Genomic DNA, 21495 nt, shown 5'->3' on the forward strand with positions numbered 1-21495 from the left:
TGCCTGTAATCCCAGCACTTTGGGAGGCGGAGGCAGGTGGATCACGTGAGGTCAGGAGTTCGAGACCAGCCTGGCCAACATGGTGAAACCCCATCTCTACTAAAATACAAGAAATTAGCCAGGCGTGGTGGAGGCGCCTGTAATCCCAGCAACCCAGGGGGCTGAGGCAGGAGAATCGCTTTTACCTGAAAAGTGGAGGTTGCAGTGAGCTGAGATTGATCATGCCACTGCACTCCAGCCTGGGCGACAGAGCAAGACTCTATCTCAAAAAAAAAAAAAAAAAAAAAAGAAACGGGAGGGAACATTATACATTATAGGGCAAAAAGTTGTAGCTGTGGGGCCAGCTGGACAGATCTGAATCTCACCTCTGGCGCCTGTAGATCCCGGAGCATTAGGACCTTGGATGTTTTTAAAAGAATGTTCTCTGATCACAGGGAATTAAGTTGGAAATCAGTAGCAGAAAACGCCCCTTGGTGGGGTATCTCAGGCAAGACTCTTAACACTTTGGAACATAGTTTTCTCTTTTATAAAATAAAGAAAAGAAAATCAGGATGAGTTGTCTTGGAGATTTAAGATTATAATCCATGTTAGATATATATCCTCTAGCGACAATATTTCAGAGTTAGCTAATTCAGTTTGTGGCAACTTTATAGAAATAACTACCTTGAATAATGAGAAGCAATTGTACCTAGAGAGGGGATGGATAGGTCTTACGACGGGTATATTTAACAGTTTAGGAAACTACTGAACTGTTGTCCAAAGTGTTTGTGTGATTTTACATTTCCAGCAGGATAGGAAATTTCCAGTTGATTCACATCTCACCAACACACGGTATGGCCAATCTCTTTAATTTTCGCTATTTTAGTGGGATTATAACAATATTTCCTTGTGGTTTTAATTAGCACTAAACTTGCAATGAATAATGATTTTGAATATCTTCTCAGGTATTTATTTACCTTCTGTGTGTCTTCTTTAATAATTTGTTCAAATCTTTTCCTCGTTATTTAAAAAATCAACTTTATTGGTCTTTATTTTTAAGAGCATGCTTCTCACATATTTACCTATGTAACAAACCTGCACGTCCTGCACATGTACCCCAGAACTTAAAAGTTGAAGAAAAAAAATTTTAATCTTAAAAAAAACAACATGCTTCTGTCTTCATTGATTTTTTTCCCATTTTTTTCCTGTTTTTCAGTTTATTGATTTTTGTTCCTATCTTTAGTGTTTCTTTGATTCTGCATGGTTTGGGTTTAATATAGCCTCTTGCTTTATTTTGTTAGAGAGGAAACTGAAGTCGTTGATGAGAGACCTTTCTTCTTTTTTAATGTATGTATTTTATGCTGTAAATTTTTCTCTGCATTGCATTAGCTGAATCCCACAAATTTTGATACATCATGTTTTCATTTTCATTAAGCACAAAGTCCTTTCTAATTTCCTTTTTAATGTCTCTTTTGGACTACGAATTATTTAGAAGTATGGTCTGAAATTCCAAATATTTGGGCATTTTCCAGATATCTTCCTGTTACCGATTTCCAACTTAATTCCACGTGATCAGAGAACATTCTTTAAAAAAAAAAAAAAGAAAGAAAAGGTACTTATCTGGCTCAGGGTTCTGCAGGCTGTACAAGAAGTATGGCACTGGCTTCTGCTTGGCTGCTGGTAAGGGCTCTTGTGCTGTGTCAAAACATGGCAGAGAAGGTCAAAGGGGAAGTGGGCACATGAGAAGCAACGTTCCTTATAGGACCTGAACCCTGGTGTATTTATCAAGACTTGCTTTATGGCCCAGAAGATGATCTATTTGGTAAGTGTGTACATGAAAATAATGTGTATTCTTTGTTGTTGTTGTTGTTTTGAGACGGACTCTTGTTCTGTCACTCAGGCTGGAGTACAGTGGTGTGATCGCAGCTCACTGCAACCTCTGCCTCCTGGGTTCCAGCAATTCTTCTGCCTCAGCCTCCCAAGTAGCTGGGACTACAGGCATGAGCCACCACGCCTGGCTAATTGTTGTATTTTTAGTAGAAACAGGGCTTCACCTTGTTGGCCAGGCTGGTCTTGAACTCCTGACCTCAAGTGATCCACCCGCCTCGGCCTCCCAAAGTGCTGGGATTACAGGCATGAGCCACCACGTCCGGCCAAGAATGTATATTCTCATATTGTTGGGTGAAGGGCTCTCTCTATGTCAAATAGGTCGACCTTCTATATCCTTCGTGGTTTTGTGGCAGCTGTTCATCTAGTTTGACTACTGAGGCAATCCCCTTCTAAGTATACTACCTAATGACTTAGAATTACAAGGTTTTTCTACTCCAGCTGGGAGGAAGACAAACAATTGCTAGCCCCGTGTAAGCTTTGCTGTTTCTTTTCTCTAATCCTTGGGTCATTCTTTCCTTGGCATTGGGTCATTTCTTTGCATATTTCCTGATCGGTCCTTAGCTAAAGACTTGAGGGAGACCCTCTTGCATGTGTCTGGAGTTCTCTCTCTGGACTATCTCCTTCACAGTAACTCCGCCCTAGGAACCTCAGCAGTCTTGACCTCCTCAAACTCTCAAATCTGTCTGCTCCATTCAAGGAGATGGCCAGGCTCCCCCTGGACTCCTCTGCCTGCCCTGTGGCAGAATAACTCTGTACTCAGTAAGCTGGGGCAATCACGGGGCTCACATCATTAGTTTCCCCTCTTTCGGAGTTCACCGTCCCATGCTGTGTGATGTCCTGTGTTTGCAAACTGTTGGCTATAGTAACGATGAAATATGCGTCCTGATTACTGAATTGCTATCTAATTAAGCTTTCATTTTGGTTTAACAACTTATTTGAATTATTCCCGATAATGTATACGCTAGAATGTTCCTTGATTCTGAACTTAAACATCAGTGGCATGAAAGAAGAAGGCTACTGAGAATTGTAAACCTTCATCCTTGGCCCTGCTCTTGCTGATTCAGTATCCTGCAGAGCTGAGCTTCCTTCGGCTTTTTCATTCCTGTGTCAGGCTCTCCTACCGTGCTCTCTTCTGAGGTTCACATTCACCATTATTGGATTCTTCTTGTTGCTGTTATTGTATCTTTATTTTCTAATTGTTATAAAAATTTGTCCCTGAACCCCAATTTGGTGCAACTTATTGTTCCCAGGTTTGTTTGTTTTTCTCCCTGGCCTGAACCTCATCCACTTCTTTGCATTTCTTTTAGCATATGTGTCTTTTTAATGGCATTTTAATCTCTTTTTAAAACCTCAATATTTCAAAGGCATTTGCTTATTAGAACAAATTCAAATGCTATAGGGATGTATAAATTTACAAATTAAACTTTTCTCCAAGTCAAAGTGGGAACTCTGGGTCTGGTCAGAACACCTGATTTTTTTAAACATGGCTTCATTCTATTAACTCAATTATCAAGTTAGCTTCCTCATTATAAATGATATGCAGGGCCAGACACGGTGGCTCACGCCTGTAAATCCCAGCACTTTGGGAGGCCAAAGCAGGTGGATCACTTGGGCTCAGGAGTTCAAGACCAGCCTGGACAACATGGCAAAACCCCATCTCTACAAAAAATACAAAAAATTAGCCAGGCATGGTGGTATGTGCCTGTAGTCCCAGCTACTTAAGGGGCTGAAGCAGGAGTATCTCTTGAGCCCAGGAGGTCAAGGCTGCAGTGAGCTGTGTTCACACCACTGTATTCCAGCCTAGGTAGCAAAGCAAGACCCTGTCTCAAAAGAAACAAAAAAGATATACATATATTTTCAGATATTATATAATTCAATTAGACATTACCCTACCAAAGAGGACTGTATTGTCAAACAAGCTCACATAGGGCCACTCGTGGTGGCTCACACCTGTCATCCCAGCACTTCAACTTTGGGAGGCTGAGGCAGGAGGATTGCTTGAGCCCGGAAGGTTGAGGCTTCACTGAGCCATATTCATGCCACTGCACTCCAGCTTGGCTGACAAAGCAAGACCCCGTCTCAAAATAAAAAAGAAACTTAGCTAAAAAAATGAGTTTGGGCAACACTGGAAGAAATAAAGCCAAGCAAGTTTCTTTACCGCTTCTCAGATCATCTTCTGAGCTAGTTTAAATTGTCAACTTTCAAGGTGGGGGAGGGATTAGCCCTTTTCAAATAGCCTTTTTGTATGAGTAAATCCATAATAAAAGTTGATCAATAACCAGTAGACATTTAAACTTCAAATATAAGGCAATAAAACAAAACAAACACTGATTTTAGACACTGTTTGAATTAATCAAGCCCGGGCTCCACTTTACAAACATCTGTCTCTGAAGGTTATTAAATGTGGCGTTGGCCTGTGCACTTCAGTGGCCAGGAGGTCAGAAGGCAAGGGAAGGCCAGAAATGACTGCTTCCCCCCACCGAACCCTCTCCTGGATCTGGAAAGAATATGTAGAAAAAAGGGTAGTGTTTTAATTTATTCTTGATTAATCTCTTAATTTCATTAAAGTGAATTAAGTTTTTCAGAACACAGAAAAGAACTTCATAAAAATGCCAGATATATTTTTTTCTTTTCATGAACATAAACTGCCCAGAAGTCTCTGGGTATTTCTTTCAGGAATTTCAGATCTCCTGCCATAGTTTGAAACATGGTACTGTCTCAGGAGGTGGTATTTGGTCCACTGTGATACTCCTAGAGCAGATGCAGTTTCCGCTTTGACATTTCTGGATTTCAGAAATTAGCTCTACAAATTGAGACTGAACAAAATCTTTTCCCTGCTTATAAAAGCAGTGCAAGCTCTGGAATAGAGTAAAAGTAATAAAAATAATCCATAATGCTACAACTCAGTGAGAACCACTGTTAACATTCTGGTGTATATATCCCAGTCTTTTTATTCTGTGTATATGCGAATGTATGTGTGTGCATCTGTGTAGCAAGAAATGTGTCTGGGCTGGGCGTGGTGGCTCACACCTGTAATCCCAACACGTTGGGAGGCCTAGGTGGTCAGATCACCTGAGGTCAGGAGTTCAAGACCACCCTGGCCAACATGGTGAAACCCCATCTCTACTAAAAATACAAAAGTTAGCTGGGCGCAGTGGCAGGCACCTGTAGTCCCAGCTACTAGGGAGGCTGAGGCAGGAGAATGGCTTGAACCCGGGAGGCGGAGATTGCAGTGAGCTGAGATCATGCCACTGCACTCCATCCTTAGTGACAGAGTGAGACCCTGTTTCAAAAAAAAAAAAAAAGTATCTGTTTCTCACCCCTGTATTCCAAGTACTTAGCACATATCTACCTCAGTCCTTGGTATAGGAAAGACATTTCTTAAGTAGAGCATGAATAAATATTAAAAATTAGGGGCCAGGCATGGTGGCCCACACCTATAATCCCAGCACTTTGGGAGGCCAAAGTGAAAGGATTGCTTGAGCCCAGGAGTTCAAAACCAGCCTGAAAAAGATGGTGAGACTCTCCCCCCGCCAAAAAAAGGATCACAATGGGTCCGTTCTTAACCACTTTCAAGTATTCCATTGGAGCTGCCTGATCTCCACCTAGCGATGGTCTGGTACAGTGAGAACTCCCAGATGTGCCCCTTCTGGTGAGAGGCAAGCTTCCTGACAACGCCACGCTGAGTGTTTGATTGGCCAGACCTGTTCATAAAGCATTTCACAAACCGTCCTTTCTTACGCAAACTAGCTGGGAATACACAGGCCCCCTATGGGTCTTAGAACTAAAGCAAATATGAACATCAAAGAACAAAGGAAAATCATTACTGGTGGCAGGAATATGAGAGTGCTTCCGCAATACTATTTCACAAGTCTTTTCTACGTGGGCTTCAGTCACAAAGGTGGTTTGACATTCACTGAGCAGCATGGCAATAATTCTAGAACACTTATTCTATCCCTGAGCTATTTCTGTGATAAAAATATTGTTAAAATACGGCTGGGCACCGTGGCTTATGCCTGTAATCCCAGCACTTTGAGAGGCTGAGGCAGGCAGATCACCTGAGGTCAGGAGCTTGAGACCAGCCTGGCCAACATGGCCAGTAGAAACCCCATCTCTACTAAAAATACAAAAGTTAGCCAGGTGTGGTGGTGTGCGTCTGTAAACCCAGCTACTTGGGAGGCTGAGGCAGGAGAATCACTTGAACCCTGAAGGTGGAGGTTGCAGTGGGCTGAGATCGTGCCATTGCACTCCAGCCTGGGTGACAGAGCAAGACTCTGTCTCAAAAAAAAAAAAAAATTATATATATATATATATATATATATATATATATAAACTATATATGTATTTTTATATGCATATATAATATTCTTGACAAAAAACACTATTGTTTATTCTAATAAAACAAACACACCTCTTCTCTTCCAAAAAGAATGTGAGACAGCTTAGACTGTTACAGTACTGTGAAGGGAACTATTAAAATTTATACCATATTCTAGTTGTCAAATGTTCAGAATAGGAAAGACTTTAGAATCAGAAGGTAGATTAGCAGCTCTCAGGGACCCAGGGAGTTGGGGCAGGGATGTAGTGGTTGAATGGTTTCTTTTGGGATAATACAAATATTGTGGAATTAGATAGAGATGATGGTTGCACAACCTTGTGTGAATATACTGAAAACCACTGAACTGTACATTTCAAAAGGGAGAATTGTATGGTGTATGAATTAAGTTTCAATAAAGTCATTACAGAAAATTTGCATCATAACAATGGCTTGCGTGTGTAACAAGTTCCTACTTTCAGAGTATCTTCCTTTTATTATATAACTTTTAATATCATTATAACCTTATAAAATACACAGGGCAAGTTTATGTAATCTCCCTTAACAGTTGGTAGAACTGAGACCCAAAGAGACTCAGTGATTTTGCCAACATCACACATCTAATTAGAGGTAGAGCCAGATTTCGAATAAAAATATTCCAGTTCCTATCCAGTGAACCTCTATTGTTCAATGTCCCATTAATGGGTTATACTCAATATCCAGCTACTCAATTTCATATATTTTATATGATGTTATTAAATAATAACAACTCTTATTTATTAAGTGCCTGTTATGTGCCAGGTAGCATCATACACTGTTTTTTGTTTGTTTTGCTTTTTAGAGAGCAGATCTTGCTATGTTGCCCAGGCTGGAGTACAGTGGCTATTCACAGGCTGGGTCACAATGCACTGCAGCCTTGAACTCCTGGGCTCCAGTAATCCTCTCACCTCAGCCTCCCCAGTAGCTGGTACTACAAGTGCATGTCATCATGCCCTGCTATTACAAGTCATTATACAAACCTCATAAAGTTTTGTTAGCTGCATTTTACTTCTTTGGAAGGTAGCTTATTGGTCCAAGGTTCCCCACAGGGGACATTTAGCAACGCGTGGAGACGTTTTTGGTTGTCACAGTGGGAGGGGAAGGATGCTACTAGCATCTAGTGGGTAGATGCCACGTATGCTGCTAAACGTCCAACAATGAACAGGACAGCCCCCACCACAGACAATTATCTGGTCTAAAATATTGATAGTGCCAAGGGTGAGCAACCCTGCTTTAAATGATGATGACATAGTATGTGTGAAAACCCTCTACAAATCCATACTGCTATTTTTACCATTTTACAAGTAGATTTTTCTAGTATGACAGCTATTCCTGGCAATGTTAGCCAGCACTAGGCCCTCAGCTCATGTTTGTTGGGTAGACCAGTGCATGTCAAAGATGATTAGCAAACATTATGCTAAGTGAAATTAGCCAGTCACAAAAAGAAAAATATTGCATGATTTCACGAACATGGGGTATTTAAAGTAATCAAACTCATGAAAACAAAAAGCAGAATGTGGTTGCCAGAAGTTGGGGGGAGAGGAAATGGAGAGTTGTTCTTTGATGGGTATGAAGTTTCAATTATGCAAAGGTGAGAAAGTTCTAGACATCTGTCATACAACAATATGCAATACAGTTAACGCTATATTGCACACTGAAAGGTGGTTCAGATGGTAAATTTTATGGTAGGTGTTATTTACACAATTTTTAAAACTGTTTAGGTGGGTGCGGTGGCTCATGCCTGTAATCCCAGCGCTTTGGGAGGCCGAGGCAGGAGGATCACTTGAGGTCAGGAGTTTGAGACCAGCCTGGCCAACATGACGAAACCCCATCTCTACTAAAAATACAAGCAATTAGCTGGGCATCGTGGCACATGTCTGTAATCCCAACTACTCGGGAGGCTGAGGCAGGAGAATTGTTTGAACCTAGGAGGCAGAGGTTGCAGTGAGCTGATAATTGCACCACAGCACTCCAGCCTGGGCAACAGAGCTAGACTCTGTCTCAAAAAGCAAAACAAACAAACAAACAAAAAACTGTTTTAGCAAGTCTTCAACATTAGTGATTAGGGGTAGAATTTGAAGTTTCCAGGTTACTGTGGCAGTGTGTACACCTGATTAAACACTACTCTTCCAGCTAACTTGACACAAATGCAACAATATATTAAATCTGGAAGGAGAGGGGCAGGTGATGGGAGAGAGAAGTTGTGAAAAGCCCCACAATGTGTCCTCATCCTGGAGACACTGAGTATGTGCTTGAAAATAGGCTGGTTCCATCGTGTAATGGCTAGCACTCTGGACTCTGAAAATAGGCTGATGTATTAGACTAACCTGTAATTGTGAGAAATAATTTGTTTGCAGAAGATAAAAGATTTAGAGGACATTTATAAATATAAATGTTATTAGAATTAGGTGACCTTCAAAGGAGTACTGAATACGCCTGTTGGTTTTGGTCACAAAGTTTCCCAAATCATTTTTGTTTTGCTTTGATTATATTTACCTAATCCTGATAAGTTTCACCCGAATGAATAAATGTTATCGCTCTGAGCTCCAAAGTGCAAATATTTTACCAGCCTCATTGAAAAGCACAAATATTATCTTTAGCATAGATTGGTTTCTCGGGGTAGAAACTGCATATAAGAACAAATCTCATGAAGTTAAGGTTATCTCATTCCCTATTTAATTTGTCCTTTAGTTGAATAGTGAGTTAGAGCTAGAGACATGCTTATAAAATTTTGTTTTCTGACGTCTTCACTGTAGGACAAATGGAAGGAAAGATTTTTGGAAGCAGCTTCTTGTGTCTGACCCGCTGTGATCAGCTGCTACTCCCAGGTCTGGGGTTAGATGGCTTTGTGACTTTCCTTCTCTGAATGGCATTTTGCTTTCCTCTGTAAAATGGTGTGATGAATGAGATGACCTCTAAGCCTCTTTCCATGTCTGTCACTGGACTGTCTTCTTATGTAGCCATTTAAGTTTTCTAATAAAAAAAAAAGAAATTTAAAATTTGATGTTCAGTTAAGTTACATCAAAATAATTAAAATGAAACTACAGGTTGAGTATCCTATATCCAAAACACTTGGGACCAGAAGTGTTCTGAATTTCAAATTTTTTCTAGGTTGGAATATTTGCATATACATAATGAGATGTCTTGGGGATGGGACCCAAGTCTGAACATGAAATTCATTTATATTTCATATACACCTTATGCACATAGCCTGGAGATGATTTTATACACTATTTTAAATAATTGTGTCCAAGAAGCAAAGTTTTGGCTGCTGTTCGACTGAGACCCATCACATGAAGTCAGGTGTGGAATTTTCCACTGATGGTGCCACATTAACTCTCAAAAAGTTTTGGATTTTGGAGCATTTCAGATCTCAGATTTTCAGACTAGGGATGCCGAACCTCTATGTAATTCTGCTTTGAATGTGTCTGGGACCCACTGGGGAAATTTTGATTTTTAAGATTCATCTCTAATTCTGAAAATAACCTGGTTGGGTGCAGTGGCTCACGCCTGTAATCCCAGCATTTTGGGAGGCTGAGTTGGGCAGATCTCCTGAGGTCAGAAGTTCGAGACCAGCCTGGCCAACATGGTGAAACCCTGTCTCTACTAAAAGTGCAAAAATTAGCTATGCATGGTGGCGCACACCTGTAGTCCCAGCTACTTGGGAGGCTGAGGCAAGAAAATCGCTTGAGCCTGGGAGGCAGAAGTTGCAGTGAGCCAAGATTGCGCCACTGCACTCCAGCCTGGGCGACAGAGGGAGACTTTGTCTCTAAATAAATAAATCTAAGTGATGGCACGTCACCCCGGGGCATCTTTCCACTTCCACGTTCTCTCCTGGCTGCTTTACCCGCCCTGCCAGCACAGTCCAGAGGGCCCCCACTAGCATTCCACATGCCAGGCCTTGCTTAGATGGAAGGCCTTTTCTTCCATCTAATCTAACCTGTCTCTTGTCCCATTTTTCCAGAACCTCTATTGGATGGCATTTTCTAGAACCTCTATTGGTTACTTACGGCGTAATGAGATATATAGAGGTTATTGCTAGGTCATCCTTCTTGACTCAAATCTCATTTAAGCAACTAGCTTCCTTATGAAACTTCTTAAGGGTCATTGTGGATCCCTTGGCTGGCTGATGGGGCTGAGACCTTGGGATAGGCAGGTTTTTCCTTGCGCCTCGAATGCCACGTTGAATACTCCTCATGTCTTTGGAGACATGTCCTTCCCTTCGAGCTGCTCCCAGTCAGGTGAGGAATAAAATGCTATGATGGTGTGAAAATTCTCCCTTGGTCTCATCCATAGATTTGCAATCACCTAAAAAAAGAAGAGTGTGCCAAGCCACCCCATATAGGGCCACTGTGTGGCAGCACTGCCTCTCGCCAAAGCTTGGGCCACCCGGTGTCAGGCAAAGTGCAGTGGGGTGAGTTTCCAGTTCACTGGCGGTACAGGTAGCCCCTAGAAGTGATCGTGTGCAGTGAGAATAGCTAGCATTTCAGAGTGTTCACTATGCGTGAATACTGCTCAGAGTGCATTCTACTTACTAACACATCAACTCACAAAACAGCCCTACTGGTATTATCTTTATTTTACTGACAAAGAAATTAAGACAGACAGGAAAAGTGATTTGCCCAATGTCACACAACTAGGAACTAGCAAAGCCAGGATCTAGACCCACGCAAACCTCTCTTTGAAGCTCATGCTTTGCTACCAAATATCGTGTCATTCTGGCATTCACGAGGAAATCTTGAAAATAAAGCAAAAAGTTGTAAAATGGTATCAAGTCCACAATCGCTGTCTTGATGTAGTGCAAACACAATGGTATACAAGGGACATCCGTAGATACAGAGGAGAGGGTCAGCAAACCTTCTCTGGTAAAGGCCAGATGGAAAAGATTTTAAGCTTCGGTGGCCAGATGTGGCAACAACTCAGCCCTGCCATTGTGACGTGAAAGCAGCCATAGGCCCTGTGTAAACAAATGAGGACGGCTGTGTTCCAATAAAATTGTATTTATGGACACCGAAATTTGAATTTCATATAATTTTCATGTGTCACAAAACATTTTTCTTCTTTGGGTTTTCTCCCAACCATTTTAAAATATAAAACCATTCTAGCTGAGAGATTGTCTAAAAACATGCAGTTAGCCAGACTGGACCCCCCCAGCTGTGGTTTTGCTGATCTCTGGTATAGAGGAAAGAAGGGTAGCTAAACTTAATTCGGTGAGTGCCTACCATAAACAAGGTGTTGAAAGTGCAGTGACCAGCAGACTGAAATAGTTCTCCATGGGACATTATGTTGAGTGAAATAAGCCAGGCACAGAGAGACAAATACTGCATGATCTCACTCACGTGGAATCCACATAGAAGTAGAGAATAGAACAGTGGTTACCAGAGAATGGGAAGGGAAAGGAGCCAAGGGGGTGATGAGAGATGGATCAACAGGTGCCAAGCTATATATAGAGAGGAAGAATAAGCTCTGGAGTTCCACTGCATAGGAGGAGGATTACAGTTAATGATAATGCATTGTATATTTCAAAATACCTGGAAGAGCGGTTTTTGAATGTTCTGGTAACAAAGAAACAATAAATGTCTAAGGTGATGGATATGCTAATTACCATGATTTGATCATTACACAATGTATATATGTATTGGAACATCATGCTGCACCCCATAAATATGTATAATTACCTGTAAATCATACATTTAAAAATAAAATATTAACTTTTTGTTTTAAAAATAAATAGTCCTCCACGGACTAGTGGTAGAGCAAACAAACAAGCAATTGTAGGAGTACAAGGTTTTATTAGGGCAGGTGAAGGGCTTCTAACCCAGACTTGGAAGAGCAAGGAAGGGTCACCAGGGAAGCAGTGTCACATAGGGACCTGAAAGATGAGTAGGAACTCAAGACAAGGCAGGGGGAGAGAATATTCCAGGTAGATGGCCTATGCAGTCAGAAGAGATAAGCTTGAGGCTAGGCACAGTGGCTCATGCCTATAATCCCTTTGGGGGGTCAAGGAAGGAGGGTCCCTTGAGCCCAGGGGTTCAAGATCAGTCTGGGCAACATAGTGATACCCCGTCTCTACAAAAAAACGATTTATTTTATTTTATTTTTTCTTATTTTTTTTGAGACGGAGTTTCACTCTTGTTGCCCAGGCTGGAGTGCAATGGTGTGATCTTGGCTCACCGCAACTTCCACCTCCCGAGTTCAAGCGATTCTCCTGCCTCAGCCTCCCTAGTAGCTGGGATTATAGGCATGCGCCATCATGCCCAGCTAATTTTGTATTTTTAGTAGAGATGGTGTTTCTCCATGTTGGTCAGGCTGGTATCGAACTCCCAATCTCAGGTGATCTGCCTGCCTCGGCCTCCCAAAATGCTGGGATTACAGGCATGAGCCACCTCGCCCAGCCCCCAAAAAAAATTTTTTTAAGGCTGGGTGAGGTGGCTCATTCCTGTAATCCCAGCACTTTGGGAGGCCCAGGCGGGTGGATCACATGAGGTCAGGAGTTCAAGACCAGCCTGGCCAACATGGTGAAACCACTTCTCTACTAAAAATACAAAAATTATCTGGGCGTGGTGGTGGGTGCATGTAATCCCAGCTACTTGGGAGGCTGAGGCAGGAGAATTGCTTGAACCTGGGAAGCAGAGGTTGCAGTGAGCTGAGATCGCACCATTGCACTCCAGCCTGAGCAACAAGAGTGAAACTGTCTCAAAAAAAAAAAAAAAAAAAAAAAATCTTATTTTAATTAGCCAAGCAATGTGGCTGGCACCTGTAGTCCCAGCTACTCAGGAGACTGAGGCAGGAGGATGGGTTGAGTCCAGGAAGTTGATGTGGCAGTGATTGCACTCCAGCCTGGGCACAGACCGAGACCCCAACTCTAAGATAAGAAGAAGAAGAGAGGTTTGAAAACCCCAGGCTGCCATGAACTCATTACTGGATATCAGGCAAGCTAGCATATCTTTGGGCTTAATTTCTTCATGTGCAAAGTGGATATAATGTCAATGCTTACCTCTCAGGCCATCAGTGAGAAAATGGAGACAAAGTGTGATAGAATAGTTGTTATGGGTCATTGTCAGTGTTCTCTACTTGTAACTGAATCAATTGGTGAGAATAATCTGCAAGATTCCTTCCAATCCTGAAATACTATGAATTCTTGATCTTTATTTTTAGGTAAAGAGACCCCACTATCGAGGACTTCTGGGTGCTCTCCACGTAAATGGTGACCTACTTCAGGACAGCTGTGATTGCCTGAAGTTGAAGAAATATAGTGTCCCTTGCATTCAAAGGTGACATCAGTGATGGTGATGGTGGCTCTGTGTGGGAAAAAGAGGTGCCAAATGAACACACATTCCACCTGTACTCCACATGGGAAAAACACCCTGAGCTGGCAGCTGTGGCTGATTTGCTAGGGTCTTAATTTGTGGTTGACCTAGACAGAGGTGCCCAACTGTGCCTGGCTTTTGTGAAGTGGTCAGCTGGCCCCACTGGCTCATGTTCAAAGAGTCACCTGATTTTTTAAATAGAAGAGTTACCGACTTGTGGTTGATCCTCCTTCTTTTAAGTAAATGGTCATATTGCCCTTCTTGCTGAAAATAAGTTGCTAGAGCACATTTCTTAAGTCTGGGCAGGGACCTGCAGACTGACTTCAGCAATGGCATAAAATCAGGTGAGTGATGAATCGAGAAAAGACCATAGGAAAAATAAAGGTAGAGGCATTTGGGTTGATCCTAGGGCTTATGGCCACGTCCATAACTCTTTTATTCCTGTATAGTAACTATTAGGTCCCGCAAAAATATCTTCCATGGGGGAAGATCTCAAACTCTTCAGTCCTTGCAGAAGTGTGTGGCATGATTGTGACAGGCAAGAAAATGTTCTTGGATGAAAATATACCAGTGACGCCATTGAGAAATAATAACCTGCCAGCGATACTTGATCCGAAATCACTGCATGATGGAACCTGTGTCCAAAGACGAAGCCGAGTTCCCTTTGGCCTATGTCATGGTCATCCGCAAAGACTGATACATTTGAAAGACTCTTGAGGGCCATCTACACTCCCCAAAACATCTGCTGTGTTCATGTGGATCAGAAGGCCCCAGTCACTTTCAAAGACGCTGTAAGAAAGCTACTGAGCTGCTTCACAAACGTCTCTGTGGCTTCTGAGAGGGAGTCTGTGTTCTACACAGGGATCTCCAGGCTCCAGGCTGTCCTGCACTGCCTGAAAGACCTTGTGGCCTCTGAGGTTCCCTGGAAGTACGTCATCAACACCTGCGGGCAAGAATTCCCCTGAAAACCAACAGGGAAATAGTTCAGTATCTGAGGTTACTGAAAAGGAAAAATATCACCCCCCGGGTGCTGCCTCCTCCTCATATTATCAGAAGGACCAAATACATGCACTTGGAGCAGAGATAGCTTGTTTTCCTTCATGCTGTGGACTTGCATGAGAAAAATGCCTCCTCCCCACCATCTGACAATTTACTTTGGCTCTGCCTATGTGGCCCTTACAAGGGAATTTGCTAATTTTGTTCTTCAAAACCTGAGGGCCATTGATTTACTTGAGTGGTCAAAAGATACCTACTCTCCTGATGAGCATTTCTGGGTGACACTGAGTAGGATTCCAGGTATGTGGAACTTGATTTCCAATCTACATAAAGTCTAAACTGTGTGAGTGCACACACATGTGTGTTACACATTGAAAATGGTCTTGATGAAGTTATGTATACCCACCTGTGTTTCTAGACTTAATGAATATCCTGTTGACTGCTTTCCATATCTGTTTCAATGAATTAATATAAAATATACTTCTGGCCAGGCGCGGTGGCTCATGCCTGTAATCCCAGCACTTTGGGAGGCCGAGGTAGGCAGATCACTTGAGGTCAGGAGTTTGAGACCAGCCTGGCCAACATGGTGAAACCCTGTCTCTACTAAAAATACAAAAATCAGCCAGGTGTGGTGGCACTGGCCTGTAATCCCAGCTACTCAGGAGGCCAAGACAGGAGAATCACTTGAACTTGGGAGGTGGAGGCTGCAGGGAGCCAAGATTGCAGCACTGCACTCCAGCCTGGGTGGCACAGCAAGACTCCATCTCAATGAATGAATGAATGAATGAATGAATGAATAAATAAATAAAATAAATTATGCTTCTATGTGTCACTAAATAGACTGTTAGCTTATAGAACATCCTTATTAAATTTCTGCTGTCATTGTATGTTATCTTTTTTGAAATTTTTTGTTGGTACACAGTAGGTATACATATTTATGGGTTACATGAGATGTTTTGAATCAGTCATGAAATGTGAAATAATCACTTCAGGGTAAACAGGGTCTCCATGACCTCAAGCATTTATCCTTTGTGTTACAAACCATCCAATTACACTTTTAGTTCTTTTAAAATGTACGATTAAATTATTTTTGACTTATGCTAGCAAATACTAGGTCTTATTCATTCTTTCTGTTTTTGTACCCATTAACCCTCCCCGTTTCCCTCCATACCCCTACTCCCTTTCCCAGCCTCTGCTCATCATCCTTCTACTCTCTAACTCCATGAGTTCAATTATTTTAACTTTTAGCTCCCACAAACGTGAGAATATGTGAAGTTTGTCTTTCTGAGATCTTTGAATCTCTGATATGACACCCAAAACTTTTTTTTTTTTTTTTTTTTTTGAGATGGAGTTTCGCTCTTGTTGCCCAGGCTAGAGTGTAATGGCACAATCTCAGCTCACCACAACCTCCGCCTCCTGGGTTCAAGCGATTCTCCTGCCTCAGCCTCCCGAGTAGCTGGAATTACAGGCATGTGCTACCACGCCCGGCTAATTTTGTATTTGTAGTAGAGACGAGGTTTCTCTATGTTGGTCAGGCTGGTCTCGAACTCCTGTCCTCAGGTGATTCGCCCACCTCAGCCTCCCAAAGTGCTGGGATTACAGGCTTAAGCCACTGCGCCCAGCCCCCAAAACTCTTTTTTAAGCAATGATAATATGTTGTCTAGAAATTCAGTATCTTCAATATGGATTGGATTATTCATTATAATCTCTTTTTCTGTGAATCTATATTATACGCATTTGAAAAGTTTGAGATCTGAGAATGTCAATAAAATTTCTATAAGAACAATATGAAATAATGCAAATTTCTCCAAATGAAAAAAGTTTTAAAAATCCATCAAGAATTTCAAGAATTTGGCCAGGCACGGTGGCTCATGCCTGTAATCCCAGCACTCTGGGAGGCCAAGGCGGGCGGATCACAAGGTCAGGAGATTGAGACCATCCTGGCTAACATGGTGAAACCCCGTCTCTACTAAAAATACAAAAAAAATTAGCCGGGGGTGGTGGCGGGCGCCTGTAGTCCCAGCTACTCGGAAGGCTGAGGCAGGAGAATGGCGTGAACCCAGGAGGCGGAGCTTGCAGTGAGCCGAGATTTCGCCACTGCACTTCAGCCTGGGCGAGAGTGCGAGACTCCATCTCTGAAAAAAAAAAAAAAAAGAATTTCAAGAATTCAGAACCATCTTCCAGGTAAACTGTCTGTCAACTGGTCAGCTGTGTTTGGGCCATGGCCACATGCTGGCCTCATTTGGATTGATGGGTAGAAACCCTCTGCGGGCCAGGCTTCATGAGTCTTCAGGAAGTCATCCTTCGTATAAAATTTTAAAATCCTCTACTAGTTATCGGTGGGCAGAACATTTTAAAACATTCTTTTCTTATTATAAAATTCAATCTTACTGCGGAAACTCTGGGAAAAACAGAAAAGCATAAACAACAAAGTAAAATCTACGCATTATACAAAACTGAGAAGTAATTTCTGTTAGCATTTTAGCATTATTTACCTCTTTCTCTGTGTATTGCTTCATGTAGTTAGGTCATACTGATGATGTAATTTTTTATCTGCTACTTTCATTTAACACGATATCATAATAGTTTCCCTATGTGATTAAAAATATGACATATTGTATTTTTTTCATAGTATGGATGTACCATAGTTTGCTTACCAATTCCTCAATAGTTCGTTTTTTCCTTTCTTCCTTTTTTTTTTTTTTTTTTTTTTTTTTTTTGAGACAGGTTCTTGCTCTATCACCCAGGCTGGAGTGCAGTGGCACAATTTCGGCTCACTGCAACCTCTGCCTCCCGGGTTCAAGCGATTCTCCTGCCTCAGCTTCCTGAGTAGCTGGGATTACAGGCTTGAGCCACTGCGTCCCACCCTAATTTTTAAATGTTTTGTAGAGGTGGGGTCTCGCTAGGTTGCCCAGGATGGTCTCACACTCCTGGGCTCAAACTATCCTACTGGCTCCGCCTCCTTTTTTTTTTTTTCTGAGACGGAGTCTTGCTCTGTCGCCCAGGCTGGAGTGCAGTGGCGTGATCTCGGCTCACTGCAAGCTCCGCCTCCCGGGTTCACGCCATTCTCCTGCCTCAGCCTCCGGAGTAGCTGGGACTACAGGCGCCCGCCACCACGCCTGTCAGATTTTTTTGTATTTTTAGTGGAGACGGGGTTTCACTGTGTTAGCCAGGATGGTCTCGATTTCCTGACCTTGTGATCCGCCTGCCTTAGCCTTCCAAAGTGCTGGGATTACAGGCATGAGCCGCTGGCCCGGCTGGCTCCGCCTCCTGAAGTGAGGGGATTACAGCCTCGTTCCTAGTTTTTTACTGTGTAAAATGTTATTTTAGTCAATACTGAATAACATCAAAAGTAAGTAACATCTTTTCACATAAGCTTTGCCACATTTTAGTATTATTGTCTTTGGAATTAAAATTCACTGGATTGAAAGATAGCCACATTTAAAATTCTTGATACATATTGCAAAATTGCTTTCCAAAATATATTCTAATTTTCCATCAGTCCACCAGTGTATGATCACACGTCTGCTAACAGTGGTATTCTAATGTATTTATTTTATTTATTTTATTTTATTTTTGAGACAGTCTCTCTGTCTCCCTGGCTGGAGTGCAGTGGTGCGATCTCAGCTCACTGCAACCTCTGCCTCTCAGGTTCAAGAGATCCTTCTGCCTCAGCCTCCCAAGTAGCTGGGACTACAGGCATGTGCCATCACACCGGGCTAATTTTTTTTGTATTTTTAGTAGAGAGGGGGTTTCACCATGTTGGCCAGGCTAGTCTCGAACTCCTGGCCTCAAGTGATCTGCCCGCCTCGGCCTCCCAAAGCGCTGGGATTAGAGGCGTGAGCCACCGCACCTGGCCTAATGTATTTCTTTTAAAAAATTACTTGAATTAAACAGAAAAAGAACTGTGCTACTCTTGTTATTTATAATTTGTTAAAGATGAATATATTTTAAAGGTATGTTAGCCATTTTTCTTGTTCTTTGTGGGTTGCCAGTTTTCTGGGTGGCAGGCACAGAATTTCAATGCTCTGTTGTTTGTGATGGAGAAGAACAGGTTGGATGGCCAGGAGGTGAAAGGATAAGGGTATTTCCAGCAAAGAATGGAGGCTGTAAGGAGCTGGCAAGGACTGAGATCATTTGAATAGGCATAATGAAATAGTGAAATAATTAGGTAATTTGCCAAGGAAAAAAATCACCCGCTGCTGCGATGATTTGACTTAACTGGCTCTTTCCCAATAAGTAGACCCCGTCTTGAATCTCCAGGACAGTCATCCTTTTTTCCCTACCTTCATCACTAAAGTCTGGGTTTGTAAAATACTGATGTATACTTGGATATTTGATGATTTTATTCTTTGGTTGGTAAAAGGTATAGAATTGTGGGGAGCATTTTATTTACCTCTCCAGCAAAATTCCCATGGGCTGGTCTCTATTTTTCATACTTTTGCAAACAGTACAGAATGACAGGCCATGAAGAAATGATGAGTCATGCGCTCATGAGGAAGTTGAATTGTAGATCTGGGCCCAACACACACAATGCAGCGTAAGACGAGGGAGAAGATAACCAGTCACGACCATTAAAATTGTTCCTTTCCAATTAGAAAAAAATAATTCATGACCATTTTATAAAATGTGGAAAATAGGAAAAAAATATATAGAAGAAAGTAAAATTTACCATAATCCTAAAACTCTAAAAAAAATGCTGTTAAAACAGTTGGGCTTCTTTTAGTCTTTTCAAAATAGGTCATTTTAAGAATTGTTGATTTGGCCAGGCGGGGTGGCTCACATCTGTAATCCCAGCACTTTGGGAGGCCAAGGTGGGCAGATTACTTGAGGTCAGGAGTTCGAGACCAGCCTGGCCAACATGGTGAAACCCCGTCTCTACTAAAAATACAAAAGATTAGCCGGGCGTGGTGGCAGGCATCTGTAATCCAGCTACTTGGGAGGCTGAGACAGAGAATTGCTTCAACCCAGGAGGCGGAGGTAGCAGTGAGCCTGCATTCCAGCCTGGGTGACAGAGCAAGGCTCCATCGCAAAAAAAAAAAAAAAAAAAAGGAAAAGAAGAAAAAGACGACAGGTGCAGTGACTCACACCTGTAATCCCAGCACTTTGGGAGGCCAAGGTGGGTGGATCACCTGAGGTCGGGAGTTCGAGACCATCCTGACCAACATGGAGAAACCCCGTCTCTAATAAAAATATAAAAAATTAGCAGGGCATTGTGGTGCATGCCTGTAATCCCAGCTACTCGGAGGCTGAGGCAGGAGAATTGCTTGAACCCAGGAGGCAGAGACTGCGGTTAGCCAAGATCGTGCCATTGCCCTCCAGCCTGGGCAACAAGAGCAAAACTCGGTCTCAAAAAAAAAAAAAAAAAAAACGAAAAAGAAAAGAAAAATAATCTTTGATTTGGGCCGGGTGTGGTGGCTCACGCCTGTAATCCTAGCACTTTGGGAGGCCAAGAGGGGTGGATCTCTTGAGTCCAGGAGTTCAAGATCATCCTGGTCAACATGGTGAAACCCTTTCTGTACTAAAAATACAAAAATTACCCGGGCGTAGTGGTGGATGCCTGTAGTCCCAGCTACTCAGGAGGCTGAGGCAGGAGAATTGCTTGAACCTGGGAGGCAGAGGGTGCAGTGAGCTGAGATTGTGACACTGCACTGGGTGACAGAGCAAGGCTCTGTCACAAAAAAAAAAAAAAAAGTTGATTTGCTATTTCTTCAGTTTATCCTGGCTTTATGACTGGAAAAAAAATTTTTTTAACTCAGTTGGATTTTTTCTTTTTTTTTCTTAAGTTGATGTCTCACTATGTTGCCCAGGCTGGTCTCAGAATTCCTGGGCTCAAACAACCCTCCCGCCTCAGCCTCCCTAGTAGCTGAAACTGCAGGTGCACACCACCATGCCCTGCTTTATCCCCACTGAATTTTATAAGCTGCTTCTGACTGCAAAGTGTTTGGCAGAAGAGAGGGACATGGCTAAATGCACGGTATGACTAGCTTGTTTCCTGGGACAGGAATCAGTTCATTCCTGAAAGGGTATGTAAAGAGCCCATTTGCCTGGCCTAGGAAAAGCCAGAGGTTCAGAGAGAGGAAGTGACTTGCTCAAGATATACAGCTTGCATTAGAGAGGAGAGAACTTGCCTTCTGAAAATGCCCAGGGCATTTTCTACTAAATTCTGCTGCCACCTTAGGATTTCCCTTCCCCAGTGTGGGTAGCATTTGAGCAGAACACATATCTAAATCTGTTAGGGGTTACCCTGGGGCAGAGACTATAAGATTTCCTACCAATAACTAAACGTAAGGGTGGAACCTTAAACACGAGGGGTCTGTGAGGGAATCCAAAACTTCCCCTCTTGAAAAAGCAGCCTCTAAGGGGGCAAAATGGAGGGTAGTCTTAGGAAAACACCCAAATACTTATCCTGAGGTCTATCTTAGAGTGTCCTCGTGAAAAACCCAGTTACACCCAGGGCAGTTACCTTTCTGAGCGGTTTCTTCTTATAACATTCCCGGAGTGGAAAGTGATCAACTCAAAGCCCTCCAGGACTCTGGAGGCAGGGGATGAGCTGGTGTCAGGTAGCACCTGGTATCCAGCAGCTTAAGAAATCCAGACTCTAGGCAGGCTCTCTGTAGACGTGTGTTCTCCTGTCTCAGACTCTTAGGGCGGGCCTTGGGGGTGGGACTGAAAGCAAACAGACCTTCCCACTTTCACATTCCAGCCTCTGTTATTCCACTTAAAACGCTAGGGTTAAACTGCGTTTACCTTAAACAGGCTTACTGTGTTCACTGCTGGATGCCTCTGGGCAATCTTACCCTCCTGGGAACTGAGAGAGGTAGGTGGAGGTCAGCGTGCTGGGAAACTGGTGGAGGGAGGAAACTGCGGGGAGCTGGTCTTCTCGTGTTACCTCTGTTAAATCGCTGACAGCAGTTTAAGGTCCAATAGGCTGGTACTCACATGGGCTGCGTGGATGTTTTATAT

At 42.6% G+C, this 21495-nt stretch overlaps 1 protein-coding gene across 3 annotated transcripts in view; it reads left to right on the top strand.

Annotated features, from left to right (window-relative positions):
- The first annotated feature begins 21181 nt into the window (after nt 1–21181).
- Nucleotides 21182–21495, top strand: part of GCNT2 (glucosaminyl (N-acetyl) transferase 2 (I blood group)) — a 110358-nt gene continuing 110044 nt past the window's right edge. For 2 of the 3 annotated variants that reach the window (XM_055391295.2, XM_055391299.2), the window contains exon 1: nt 21216–21349. The gene's annotated coding sequence lies outside the window, so the exon portion shown is untranslated. Of the gene's footprint in view, nt 21350–21495 lie in introns of all 3 variants that reach the window. The other variant, XM_055391296.2, reaches the window with a different exon arrangement.

Source organism: Gorilla gorilla, chromosome 5 (genome assembly GCF_029281585.2).
Source record: "Gorilla gorilla gorilla isolate KB3781 chromosome 5, NHGRI_mGorGor1-v2.1_pri, whole genome shotgun sequence".
Classification (NCBI taxonomy): Eukaryota; Metazoa; Chordata; class Mammalia; order Primates; family Hominidae; genus Gorilla; species Gorilla gorilla.